General features: G+C 37.1%; 1 pseudogene; it reads left to right on the top strand.

Annotated features, from left to right (window-relative positions):
* Positions 1-3,337: 3,337 nt before the first annotated feature.
* On the top strand, positions 3,338-11,026 carry LOC133252156 (hyaluronan mediated motility receptor-like; annotated as a pseudogene).
* The last annotated feature ends 2,866 nt before the right edge of the window (positions 11,027-13,892 follow it).

Here is a 13,892-nt window from a genome sequence, read left to right as displayed (position 1 = left end):
GTCAAGTGTGCATATGGGTGGTGGTGGGGGCGGGGTGTGGAAAGAAAGCTGATATGATAGTAGGAAGCATATGCTGTGTTTAAAGAGGCAGGTGCTCATCCTCTTTACCTCACAATCAAATGAATAAAAGGAGGTTTGCAAATTTGTGATTGGTGACATAGTCCATCTGTTTGCATACAACTGCCAGCAAAGGGGGCAGAATAAAGATTAAAGATTCTTTAGTTCTCCACTGACCAGCCTTCTAGAGGGGGATGTGATGGAAAATATCTCCCCTTAAAGGAAGAAGGGCATGGAGCCTTGGATGGACACATACACACACACACACACATACACACACACACAGAGAAAGATACATATACAGCCTGAAACATATACACTTAGTGCTCAGAAAATACTTGTTTATTGCAATTGAGATTAATAAGACTAAATAACTCTAATTTAGTAAAACAATCATCTGAAATGACTTCCTAATAAAAATTTGTTAAAGCTAGTCACTGCTGAGAGAGGAAGTCTTGGAGTCTGCTTTCTATGAGTTTTAAATTGGCACAAAATAAATATTGTTTCTGGTAAAAAGTTTCTTTGACAAGACTGGTGGTTGTTGTTGTGCAGTCACTAAGTCATGTCCAGCTCTTTGTGGCCCCATGGACTGTAGCATGCCAGGCTCCCCTGTCCTTCACTGTCTCTCAGAGTTTGCTCAGATTCATGTCCATTGAGTCAGTGATGCTATCTAACCATCTCATCCTCTGTTGTCCCCTTCTCCTCCTGCCTTCAATCTTTGCCAGCATCAGGGTCTTTTCCACTGAGTTAGCTCTTCACATCAGAAAACCAAAGTATTGGAGCTTCAGTTTCAACATCAATCCTTCCAATGAATATTCAGGGTTGATTCCTTTAGGCTTGACTGGAAAGAATCATAATTCACCAAAATGTCATGCTTTACAGAATTGGTTAGTATTAATATTATGTTTAAAACTGTATCTCATAATAAACCAAGTATATGTAAAGAGAATCAAGTCATATATACCCACTATGCAGACTCAGAACCTGCCTTTGTTTTAAGCTAGGATAAAGAATACAAAGATGTATTCTGGGTAACTTGACTGTTTCCTTTTCTAGCCAATATCTGAAATAAAGTGGAAGTGGTTTCATTGATCAGTGAATATTGATATGTGACTTTTGTGTTCTCTCTCTTTTTCATTTGATTTTAATTGGCATTCACATGTAAGAGATGTCTGTCTTCTATTTTACTCATCATTCGAATTGTTGATGAAGTTGCCACCACTAGATCTTTAGTTCTCTTTAGCTCCATATTATCTACAGCAAAAGAAGAAAAAGTGGGAAACCAAAGAATTAAGAAAATGCATGTTGTGGCCAAATGAAGGATTTAAGCTAGGTATGATGTTTAATTTTGACTTTTTACTGTTTCTGTTATTCTTGTTTGAAATTACTTTCAAGACATTCTTAAGAACATAGCTGAGTTTAATTTTAGTCTTCTAAATGAGAAACTTCATTTTTCATTAAAGGAAAAATATGCATGGTTTTCCATCTGAATTACTGTGACTATGAGTTTATTTCACTGGAATGCAATTAAAAATCATTACACTAATTTCTTATGTAAATATGTCAAAATTGAAAATTTTTATTTTGCTTACAACTCATTGAACACTTAGTCATGTAAATTGAAAAAAATGACATGATAGCAAAACAACAACAAAGTGAGAATTAAATTGGCATTTTCCAAATGCATAGTTAAATTCTTTCAAATGAAAATCCCTGGATGAGTGGCAAAACTACATCAGGGGCAAGGCTGTATTCCTCTCTTTCAGAATCTGAGCCTGGGATTGCAGTCAATCAGGTCCCCTGTGAAGTTCTATTAGCTCCTTCAGAGTCTCCATTAGCACATTTGATCTGTACTGTTCAGTGTTCTTGGTTGAAAGCAACTAAAACAGACTTTAGCTAGGTAAACAGCTAAATACACAGTATTCTTTTTTTAAGATTATTTTCCATTATGTATTATTACAAGAGACCAAGCATAGTTCCCTGTGCTCTACAGTAGGTCCTCTTTGGTTATCTATTTTATATACAGTAGGTGTATATTTTAATCCCAAACTTCTAATCTAACCCCCCTCTCCCTTTTCCCTTTGGAAACCATGAATGTGTTTTCTATGTCCGTTAGTCTATTTCTAATTTGTAGATAAGTTTAAGTGTATCATTTTTTATATTCCACATATAAGTGATACTCCATTGTGTATATGTATCACATCTTCTTTATCCATCTGTTGATGGACACTTGGGTTGCTTCCATGTCTTGGTTGTTGTAAACAGTGCTGCTGTGAACAATAGGGTGCGTGTATCTTTAAAATTAAGAGTTTTCTCCAGATATATGCCCAGGAGTGGGATTGCAGTATCATATACAAACTCTATTTTTAGTTTTTTTCCTAAGGAAAGTTGAAAACATTTTCCACAGAGTGTGCATCAATTTACATTCCAACCAACAATGTAGGAGGGTTCATTTTTCTCCACGCCCTCTTCAGCATTTATTATTTGGAGGCTTTTTGTTGATGGCCATTTTGATTAACAATTCAATATCTTTACTGATTTTGATTTGTTCAGGTTTTCTACTTCTTCATGATTCTTTGTTGGTAGGTTATATGTTTTCAGGAATTTATTCATTTCTTTGACATAATCCAATTTTTTGGTGTATTGTTCATGGTTTCTTATGATTCTTTGCATTTCTATAACATCAGCTGTAATATTTTCTCTTTCACTTCTAATTTTATTTTTATTTCTAATTTTCTTAATTTACCTATAAGTTGGTGGGCTGCCATCTATGGGGTTGCACAGAGTCGGACACGACTGAAGTGACTTAGCAGCAGAAGCAAACATATACATAATCAGAATTCTGCATATGTAAGCTGGCTGCTTGGATTGTTGGCAAATGACTATTAAATGCAACTTATATGCATGCTAAATTGCTTCAGTCATGTCCAACTCTGTGCGACCGCATGGACTGTAGCCCACCAAACTCCTCTGTCCATGATATTCTCCAGGCAAGAATACTGGAGTGGGTTGCCATGTCCTTCTCCAGGAGATCTTCCCCACCCAAGGATCAAACTTGGGTCTCATATCTCCTCCATTGGCAGATGGATTCTTTACCACTAGCACCACCTGGGAAGCTCCAAATATGACTTAAAAGTAGTCATACCTATTTTCTTTGAGCCAGGCTCATAACATAGTTCATGAAGTAATTTTCTGGGGATTAAAGTTGAAATGTTCATAATTGTGTGCTTAATTACAATCATCCTTGGTTACATTTGCTAATTAATTTCAGTGTATGAGCATGGCACTTTGTTCTGGCAGCCACACAGCAGGAGGTATGAGAATGGTGGGGATTTGTGTATGGCAGTGAACTCAAGTGTTTTTCTTCATAGTTTTTCCTGAAAAGCTCAGACAGGCATCCTGTGATGGTCAATGGGATGCCTTTTGGCATTTAGTTTCCCAGACTGTAGCTAAAGTCATTTGGGGATAAAGGGCGTGGCCAGTTCAAACTCTGCTAAAGCACATGTGAAGTGACAATATCAGCAGGACAACAGAAGAAGGTCATGTGTGGCAGGGCATAGAAGTGAACAGCCAATAACATTTACGGAAGACAATTTAATACCCTATAAGAATATGGTAGGGACCATTGAAGAAATACTAGTATTCAACTTCAGGGTTGGGATCTGGGAATCTCTTTCTAGATCCTCAGAAATGGCATGGTTGCCAACACATAGTAGACATGCTTAGTTTTCTCCCTTTTATTCTGCCTCAAGTGTCTGGGAAAATAAGGAAGCATGACTTATACAAGTAAAATGCCTTGAAAAGTGTCATAACATGTTTCTTTTGAGATGGTAAAAACTGATTTGTTTATGAAATAAAGTCAGCCTTCTGTTGTGAAATAGGCTTTAAATAAATCCAGACAATAAAGCTTCACTATTTATGTGGGTCATGTCTTCCAATTAACCACGGATAAATACTCTGTAGTGTTATCAATAAAACTGAGGAGCTTTATTACTACAGAGAATATTTTATCATCTTCATTTTACATATAGATGAGGAAATTGATAAGCAGAAAGGGAAAAGTCACAGGGGCTTAGAACCAGGTCTGTTGATTCAACTTTACCTTTATGTATTGGCTCTTACTTGACAGTTATCTCCTTGTTTTGTAAGAAAGCTTTTAAGTTAATAATTCTTTACTTTTGCAATCAAAAAGAATTTATAGAATTTTTGGTGTTAACTCTAGAATCAGTTCAGTTCAGTCACTCAGTCATGTCTGACTCTTTGTGACCCCATGGACTGCAGCACCCCTAACTCTAGAATAAGTGAATATATTTAGCTGTGTTATATTGGGTTTATGTAGCAATTCTGAGGACTAAGCCTAAAAGTCCGTTTCATAAAACTTCCACAATTTACCTAATTGCCTTATATCATAGAGAAGAGAAATCCTATAGGAAGGCTAGTTTTAGTCTGAAATAAGTAACCCTCTCAATTTTGTGTGTTGTAGCATCTTGGTGAATATTTTTCTTTCTTTTGGGTCAAACTATACTAGCAAGACTCTTTGGAGCATAAGTCATAAAAACCCAGCTCACACAAATTACACAACATAAGGAATTTAGAAGCCTAGGAAATGAATATCTTCCTGGAAAGATCCAAGCTTCTGGCACAGTTGGATCCAGGTGTTGGAAAATGTCTCCAAGAATCTTTCTGTTCCTTTTCGTGGATCTGCTGTCCTAGAAGTTGACCTTAGTCTCTGGCAAGCTGTCCTATAAAGTAGGTGAAGGACCACCAGGATATTCAGGCTCACATTTTCCCAGCTTAGTAACCCTCTTTGAAAGATATTCTATTTCCCAATTCAAAAAACAACAATAAAAATTCTAGGCTTGAGTTGCTTGGCCTATATCAGGTCATTTGGCCACATTTAAATCATGATATGTAGCTCTGACTGGCCATATGCTAATCTCTGAGTCCTTGGACTAGTCTCAGACCCCTTTAATCACATTGTCTGAGCATGAGTTAGGGGGACCCACCAGAAGAAAATCAAGGTACTACTTAGCAGAAGGGAAAAATAGATACTGGGCATACTCAAACAATGAAATCATTCTTTTAAATTTAAATAAAGTCATGTGTTTTTTGATGTATTTGTAGGAAAAAAAGAGAGAACAAAGTACTTTGGGAAAATGTTTCCTTGATATATATAAGTTAATAATACCTCAGGATATTAATGAGCTATTCATATTTTATATGTAAAAATAGAAAATATTTGTTAAGTAATAGTACTGATCATAGTATTGCAAAGCCCTTTATTCTTTTAAAGGTTGTAAATAAAGAATGTTAACTGATTGGTTAATTAGTGTTATGTCCTCACTTTTATTGGCAAATGAAAAACAAATTTAAAAGGGAAGGTTACTTAATTTCCTATCTTTTATTTCTACTGGTCATTACATATTTTTATACTTAATTTTCAAAACATATATTCTTTGTCAAAATATACTCTGTAAAGTTGTAGTAACTTTGATTTGATTTTTTTTCTTTTTTTAACATTTCAATTTTCACTTTCACTATGCTGAGAAGAGAATTCAGAAAGGACATGCCTGTAAGAGTTGACACATTGATATTCTGTATCCACAGACTAGAACTGTTATGCAAACAAAAGAGCTCTGGGTGAAAATTAGTTTCCTACAATCTAGTCAGGGTGCTGCGCTACAGTGAGGCATGATTGAACAGGGGCCATCAAATTGGTGGTTAGGCATTTATGCCTTAGAATCAAACAGAACTGGGCTGAGTCAGCTTTGTTACTTACCAGCTGGGTGACCTTGAACAATTTACCTCAGCAGTCCTCAGTTTTGTCATCTTTGAAATTAAGATCAAATTATCTCCTTCCATAAATGGTCAAGAGTATATGAGATTAAGCAGGTGAAACATTCATTACAGTTCCTGGCACAAAGTAAGCATTCGGTTTGTCATTCTTTATTTTCTTATTGGAACTCACTAAGGAATGACTTCTCAACCATAGTGATTCAGGGCATAACCTTCCCAGCTGGTTGTTTGAGACTCTGCTTTATTTGCTCTCTCAGTGGACTACCTTCTCATTAGTGAAGACATTTGGAAATACACCACTCAGTCCTAATTTGAGTGAATTAGATTTTCATCAGCATCAGTGTGCACATGACTGTGATTAACAAGGAAAATGAACACATACCATTTAAAATTTATTAAAGTTTGGGAGAAAAATTCCGTTTGATCACAAGTAAAATTCTCTGCATGTTTAGTCACTTAGTGGAAAACGTTTACATTTGGGGAGAAGTACTTACTTGCTAATATGTCAGCAGAGCACAAATGAAACTGTTCATAACCTCCTGCTGCCATCATTATGAAATGTAGTCAACGTTAATTGAAATATCTGACTGCTTATTGTCACAACCTGTGAGCCAGGCGTGACACTCCTTTGTATGTTTTATTATTTGTTTTCTCCTGTATGACTATTGGAACATCAGGTTTTCATTAATTGCTTGTTTTGTTTTGATAACTTTGACAGTAAGTGGTTCCTCTAAAATGTGCTTAAGAGACACCCATAAAGGAGTTGATGTCCCAATCTCTGTGCCGAGTGAACACAAGGAAATCAGTTGTTTGCAATAAAGGTTCAAAAGTAGACAACCTCAATTCCATCTTCAAAGGATTGACGTTGTAAGGTTATGTGCATGCTCAGTCACTCAGTCATGTCCAGCTCTTTGCAACCACATGGACTGTAGCCTACCAGGCTCCTCTATTCATGGGGTTCTCCATGCAAGAAAACTGGAGTGGGTTTCCATTTCCTACTCCATTGTGAGGCCGAGTGAAATCTTATACTGTTTTGAAAAAGGAAAGGAAAAAAGCTGTCCCTTCACTGGGCATGGGGGAGAGAGGGGTTTGCTAATTACTGCAGTGTTTGGGATGCTATGATGCCAGTTAGTTTTGTACCTTGCTGGAATGGTGGCTAAAAAGCACACAGGGCCTTTTTTGGTAAGTACTTTTTACTGAACTCAGACTTTTTTATTCTCTTTGCTTTGTATTATTTTTTAATATATGCCAAAGAAAGGAAACAAAGGAATATTATACCTGTACAAAAGCAACCATGTAAACTCAAATATACAAATTAATTTTGAAGGCTTTATCACTTAATAAAATAAAATGAAATTATTTAGCAAAATAAGTACTGAGCTATTATGCCATCTCTTTATTAGTTTGTTAAAAATCTCCCTCACACCTGCATATTTATGAGCCTCTAATGAGCTTGTCTCTGTTCTAGTACCTAGAAGCATGGAAAGAAATGAGTACCTCTGCCTCCAAGCTGCATACAGTCTTCTAAATTTAGAAAGACAGTAATGACAATTCTATGTACAAGGCAGCAAAAGAGACATAAATGTAAAGAACAGACTTTTGGACTCTGTGGGAGAAGGCTAGGGTGGGATGATTTGAGAGAATAACATTGAAACATGTATGTTGCCATATGTAAAATAGATGAACAGTGCCAGTTCAATGCATGAAGCAGGGCACTCAAAGCCAGTGCTCTGGGACAACCCAGAGGGATGGAGTGGGGAGGGAGGTGGGAGGGGGTTCAGGATGGGGGACACCTACACACGTGTGGCTGATTCATGTTGATGTATGGCAAAAACCACCATGATATTGTAATTATCCTCCAATTAAAAGAAATTAATTAACTTAAAAAGCTGCATACAGTCTTCCGAAAGATTATGTAGATTTAATCATTTCTCTACAATATAAACATGGTGTATTACTAGCATGTTAAAAATTGTTCCTTAAATCCAAAGGCTAGATTACAATTTCATTGATTCATAGGATATAAGTGCTAATTAAGCTTTAAAATAAAGTCCAAAAGATTCTGTAACAAAATTTTTTATAGTGAAACCCGTTTTTGACAACATTTTAAGAAAATATTCAAATACAAAGAAAATTTGAAATAATTTCATAGTGAACACTATATTCACAGCATGTTCTACTATTAAACTTTGTACTATATTTTATCGCAAATCTGTCAACGTGTACAGAAGCTTACATTTTAAAATTTAGTCTTACATGGGACTCCAATATTTCCTAAAATTAACTCAAGGATGCTTTTTTCACACTAGAGTTTGATGTCCAGAAGTCCATTTGCTCTGGTTAGCTCTTCCCTGAGGAGACCTCTATGTCAGTTCCTCTGAAAACAATTTGACAACGAGTGATCTAGCCAAACTCCATTATTATGCAGATAAAAAAAACTGAGATGCAGAAACTTGAAGTCACTAATGTATTGATAAAAACTGTAAGCTGTTAACTGGAACTAGAATTTATTTTTCTGTCTTTGCAGCAGATATAATCATTTTTTAAAAACTCTCATAATGTTGTTTAAACAGATGTCAAGATACTCTAATCAAGCTATATATTTTGTATTTTTGAAGAATTACAACATGTGTGGTGCTGGTTAGAATGAGTGTGGAATAGCTTAGCCCATGTGGTGCAGGGGAAGTAACTCTTGTTGGGAAAACAGTCAGGGTAATATTTAGGTCGTAGGGCATTGGTAATGCAGAAAGTCATCATGGTAAAATTAAATCTTACCATGGACCCAGATAATTACACAAACCCTCTCAAGTGACATCTCTTTCCCTGCTGTTAGATTCACTGATTTACTCCTGTGTTCATTCTGATACCTCCCCTGTGGTAGTCTTAGTCCCTCTGTCAATTACAGAGCATTTAGATTTTTCTTTTAATATAGGATCTTAATATTTGTGGCTTCCCAGGTAGCTCAGTGATAAAGAATCTGACTGTCAATGCAGGAGCCAGAGGAGACGCAGGTATGATCCCTGGGTTAGGAAGATCCTACTGGTGCTTCCCTGGTGGCTCAGAGGTTAAAGTGTCTGCCTGGAATGTGGGAGACCCAGGTTTGATCCCTGGGTCAGGAAGATCCCCTGGAGAAGGAAAATGGCAACCCACTCCAGTACTCTTGCCTGGAGAATCCCATGGAGGGAGGAGCCTGGTAGGCTATAGTCCATGGGGTTGCAAAGAGTCGGACACAACTGAGCAACTTCACTTTCACTGGTGGAGGATATGGCAATCTACTCTAAATCCCATAGAGGAACCTGGTGAGCAACAGTCCATAGGATTTCAGAGTCGAACACAACTGAGTGCCTAAGCATGTGAATGTTAATATATGTAGTTTCTTCTACTAGAGTGTTTTACTTCTGACTTTCTCAGTGGTTAGCTTCTGCTTAGCCTATATGCATCAAGGTAAATGGCACTTCTCCAGAAATGCCTGCCCTGGCCAACTGAATGTAATTTCATAAAACACATCATTGTATGCATTTCCCTCAGGGTACTTATTACCATAAGTAATTATCTGACTTTTGTTTTGGTTAGTTTATTTTCTATTTGCTTATTTTCTGCAGGAGGGTAGGACAAGAAAAAAAAAAAGCCTGGCTTACAGTAAATGTTTACTCAAAACTTCATTTAAGTGTATTTAAACATTCACTTCATGATTCTTCTCTTTCAGATTTTCTTCTAACTGGGCAATATCTAGCTTGTATTCTTTCACTTGATCTGATGCACAATTTATTTCTTAAGTTTTAAGCCTTAAGCAGGCTCTTGAGGAAAATATATATTGTCTAAACAAGTAGAAGACATGAAGTCTAAATGCCAGGTGCTTGAAGAAGAAAAAGAAGACCTCATCAATAGGAACAGAGAATGGGACAAAAATCTAAATTCTGAGATACAAAGCTTAAAAGAGAAGTCTTCTTGAAAAACAAGAACATGAAGAGCTACAACATAAAGTATTGTAACTAGATTCACTTCTGCAACAAGAGAAGGAATTATCTTCTGGTCTTCAGCAGAAGCTATGTTCTTTTCAAGAAGAAATGATTAAAGAGAGAACTGTCCTTGAGGGAGAATTAAAGCAGGCCTTGGATGAGCTGGATAAATTGCAGCAAAAGGAGGAACAAGTGGAAAACCTGCTTAAGCAACTGGAAGAGGAAGCAGAATCTAGAGCTGCAGAACTAAAACGCCTCGAAGAAAAGCTGAAAGGGAAAGAAGCCGAGCTGGAGGAAAGTAATGCTGCTTATACTCAGCACCCTGCTTTTGCAAGAAAAACCTAACAGTACAGTGCAGAACCTGGAAGATGTTACTGCTCAGTGTGAAAGCTGTAAAGCATGTGAGCTGGAAGATCTTAAGGTGCAGAGCGAATCATTCAAGGAAAAACCGGCCAAGGCTGAGCAAAGTGCAGAGGTGTCCGAGATCAGATATTGGCAACTGAGAACTCAAATCAAGAATATGCAAGGATGCTTCTAGATCTGCAGACCAAATCAGCACTTAACGCAGCAGAAATTAAAGACATTACAATTTCTTCTCTTAAAAGAAAAACTGATTTGCAGAACTAACTTAAGCAGCAAAGCAAAGACTGTAAGAAACAACTGGAAGAGGAAGAAAAGCTGGAAAAGAAAACTCAATAGCAGAATTAACTGAGGAAATGAATAAATGGCGTCTCCTCTATGAAGAATTATATAATAAAACAAAGCCTTTTCAGCTACAACAGGATGCATTTGAAGCAGAGAAACAGGCTTTGTTGAATGAATATGGTGTGGCTCAGAAACAACTAAATAATCTAAGAGATTCATATGCTAAATTATTGGGTCATCAGAATCTAAAGCAAAAAATCAAGCATGTTGTGAAATTGAAAGATGAAAATAGCAATCTCAAATCGGAGGTGTTAAAACTCCGTGCTCAGCTTACTAAAAGAAAACAAAGTGAAGCAAAACTTCAGGAGGAATTGAATAAAGTTCTGGGTATTGCTTTGATCCTTCAAAGGCTTTTCTTCATGAAAGTAAAGAAAATTTTGTTCCCAAAACTCCATTAAAAGAAGGCAATACAAACTGCTCCTGAGCTCTTAGTGGAGTTTCAAGAATCATGCAAGTAGGCTGCTTCTTTTCATCCTAGTGGATAAGGTAAGGGAGCAGGTCCTGGAATGGGCCTCTCCTTTACAAAAAAAAAAAAAAAAAGAATCATGCAAGTAAACATCTGAAAAACCTGTTGAAGATTATTTTGTTCTTATTATTTTTTACTATTATTATTTTGATTACTCTTGTGTTTATAATATTTTAAATCTCTTATTTAATACTAACTTCCTGTCCTTACATATGTGAAAGGAAGTTTGACCGTTTTTACCAGTGTTCTCTGACATTCTAGTTACTATAGTCAGTACTTCCTCCTTGATGCTCACCCTTATTACCTCATTCTAAATGTTCTGACACTTTCCAGCTTTGCTCACTCATCCCATCAAATCAGTAGTCTTAAAAATCGTTCTCATACTATCATTTCCCTATTCTGAAACCTTAGGTTTTTTTTAGTTTGATGCTGAAGACCTTTTCTAGTCTGAACCTCTTATGCTAGGCTAAAATACCTTGGCTTGTTCTTGCCTCTACTTTAATTCTCCTAATAATGTTCATTCTGTCCCACCCATTATCCATTTATCCAGTTCAAATAAGAAATAGAGGCAAGCTTTTTTCCATAGTTATCTCTTACCAAAGCCACTGGTTAATAATTTGCAGATTTCTAGCGGACACAACTGAGCAACTTCGCTTTCACTTTTCACTTTCATGCACTGGAGAAGGACATGGCAACCCACTCCAGTGTTTTTGCCTGGAGAATCCCAGGGATGGGAGAGCCTGGTGGGCTGCCGTCTCTGGAAGCGACTTAGCAGCAGCAAACATTCAGTATGTGCCGGGTATGGTTTAGACTCCCCAAATACTATAGTGAAAACATAGAGAAAGTCCTTGCTCTTGAAACTTAAGACTTTCCTGAGGAAAGACAAATAATACAAATAGTATGTGTATAGATAAAAGAATAAGAAAAATATAAAATAAAATTTTAAAACTATAGGAAGAGAATAGAGAGCCATGAACGGTGTTCTTTTAGTTATGGTGTTCAGATAAAACCTCCCTGGGGAGATGATATTGCAGCAGAGATGAATTAAGTGAGGAAACATGTCACTGAGATATCTGGGAGAAGAGCCTTCCAGGCAGAAGGTAGAGCATGTGTAAAATCCCCGAAATAGTATTGTTTGGAGACATGCGCAGATAATGGAAGGAGAGGCAATGGCACCCCACCCCAGTACTCTTGCCTGGAAAATCCCATGGATGGAGGAGCCTGGTAGGCTGCAATCCATGGGGTCGCTAAGAGTCGGGCACAGCTGAGCAACTTCACTTTCACTTTTCACTTTCTTGTATTGGAGAAGGAAATGGCAACCCACTCCAGTATTCTTGCCTGGAGAATCCCAGGGACAGAGGAGCCTAGTGGGCTGCCGTCTATGGGGTCACACAGAGTTGGACACGACTGAAGCGACTTGGCGGCAGCAGCAGCAGATAATGGAAAATGTTTATTAAGCCTGGAGAAAAGTGATTGTAAAATAAAATCACAGGAGGTAGGATATCTGCGAACCAGGAAAAACTTTTAAATTGAATTTCTAAAGAATGGTTTTTACTTCTCTTTAGCATGAGAAAGTGATGGTTAATTTGACATGTATTGTATAAGAATCACACTGATTAATATGTGGAGATAAAAACGACACGAAGAATGTAGGAGTCAAACAGGGGAGCTAATTAGAAGGCTCATGAAGTGGCCCAGGTGAAAGGTAATGGCCCCAGTGGATGGTTGGAGCAGGGTGGGATGGATTCTGAAGGGCGTAAGAGCAAGATTTGCTTTTGGATTGGGGTATAAGACAAAGAGAGAGCTCAAAAGTAAATGCCAGATTTTTATTCTGAGAATTGGAAGAATGTTATCGTCATTTATTGAGGTAGAGGATATTGAGAAAAAAGTAGGGGAGAAACATCAAGAGTTTGTTTTTGGACATGTTTAATTTGAGGCTCCTATTCAAGGCTGAATTAAGGAGGCAGGTGGGATATAGGAGTCTTAAGTTCAGAGGAAAGCCAAGGCCGAAGAAATTAAATTGTGAGTCATCAGCATAAAGATGGCATATAAATGATGAGACAGACTAAAGTCACCTAGAGATTGAGTGTACATAGGGAAAATAAGATATCCAAGGACAGACCCTTGTGCACTCTGTTATTTAGAATTTGGGAAGAAAATAAACATTCAGGAAAGAGGACACTAAACTAGGAAGTAGGAGTGAGGTGGGAGGAAATTAAAAAACTGATCAATGCTATAGATCAAATAACAGTATTTCTACAAGAAAGAAGTGACTGTCTACATTAAATGCTAGCTAATAGGTAGAATAATATAAGAACTAAAATTTGGCCACTGTACTTTTTCATGTAGAAGTCATTACTGACCTTGACAAGAATGGATTTGATGATTGGAGTAGGTTGAAAAAGAGTGAAAAGATAGTGGAGACAGCATTTCAAAGAGGTATGCTGTGAAAAGGAGAAGTTAAAGGGATGCTGACTGAAAAGGAATGCAAAATAAGAGCTTTTCCTGTTAGACACAGAATTATCATAACAATTTTTTGATGATGGAAATAATCCAGTGAAAGAGACATTAGTGATGAATGAGATAGAGCAGTCAACTGTTAGGAAAAAAGTCCTGCACTGAGCAAGAAGGATAGTTCAGATAAACGGAGTAAGACCAGTTCACTATTACAGCAGGGAAAGAGTGGGACGAGTGATCTGAGCATTTTTGTAAGTGAGTGAATAGCATGGTAAATTTGGAATTTAAATTGATTAGGGAGGGAAATGTGAATATAAGGGAGAAAAGTCAACAGATCAGAAGTCTCTATGTGGTTGATTTCAGGCTCTTTGAGGGAAATGAGATTTCAGAGATATTAAATTTTTTTCACTTAAAATTAAAAGAAAAAGATTTTAGAGGCAAGAGAACTATTG

The sequence above is a fragment of the Bos javanicus genome, chromosome 7, assembly GCF_032452875.1.
Source record: "Bos javanicus breed banteng chromosome 7, ARS-OSU_banteng_1.0, whole genome shotgun sequence".
Classification (NCBI taxonomy): domain Eukaryota; kingdom Metazoa; phylum Chordata; class Mammalia; order Artiodactyla; family Bovidae; genus Bos; species Bos javanicus.
Note: the sequence above shows the minus strand (reverse complement) of the source record. Positions and strands in the feature narration are given on the sequence as shown.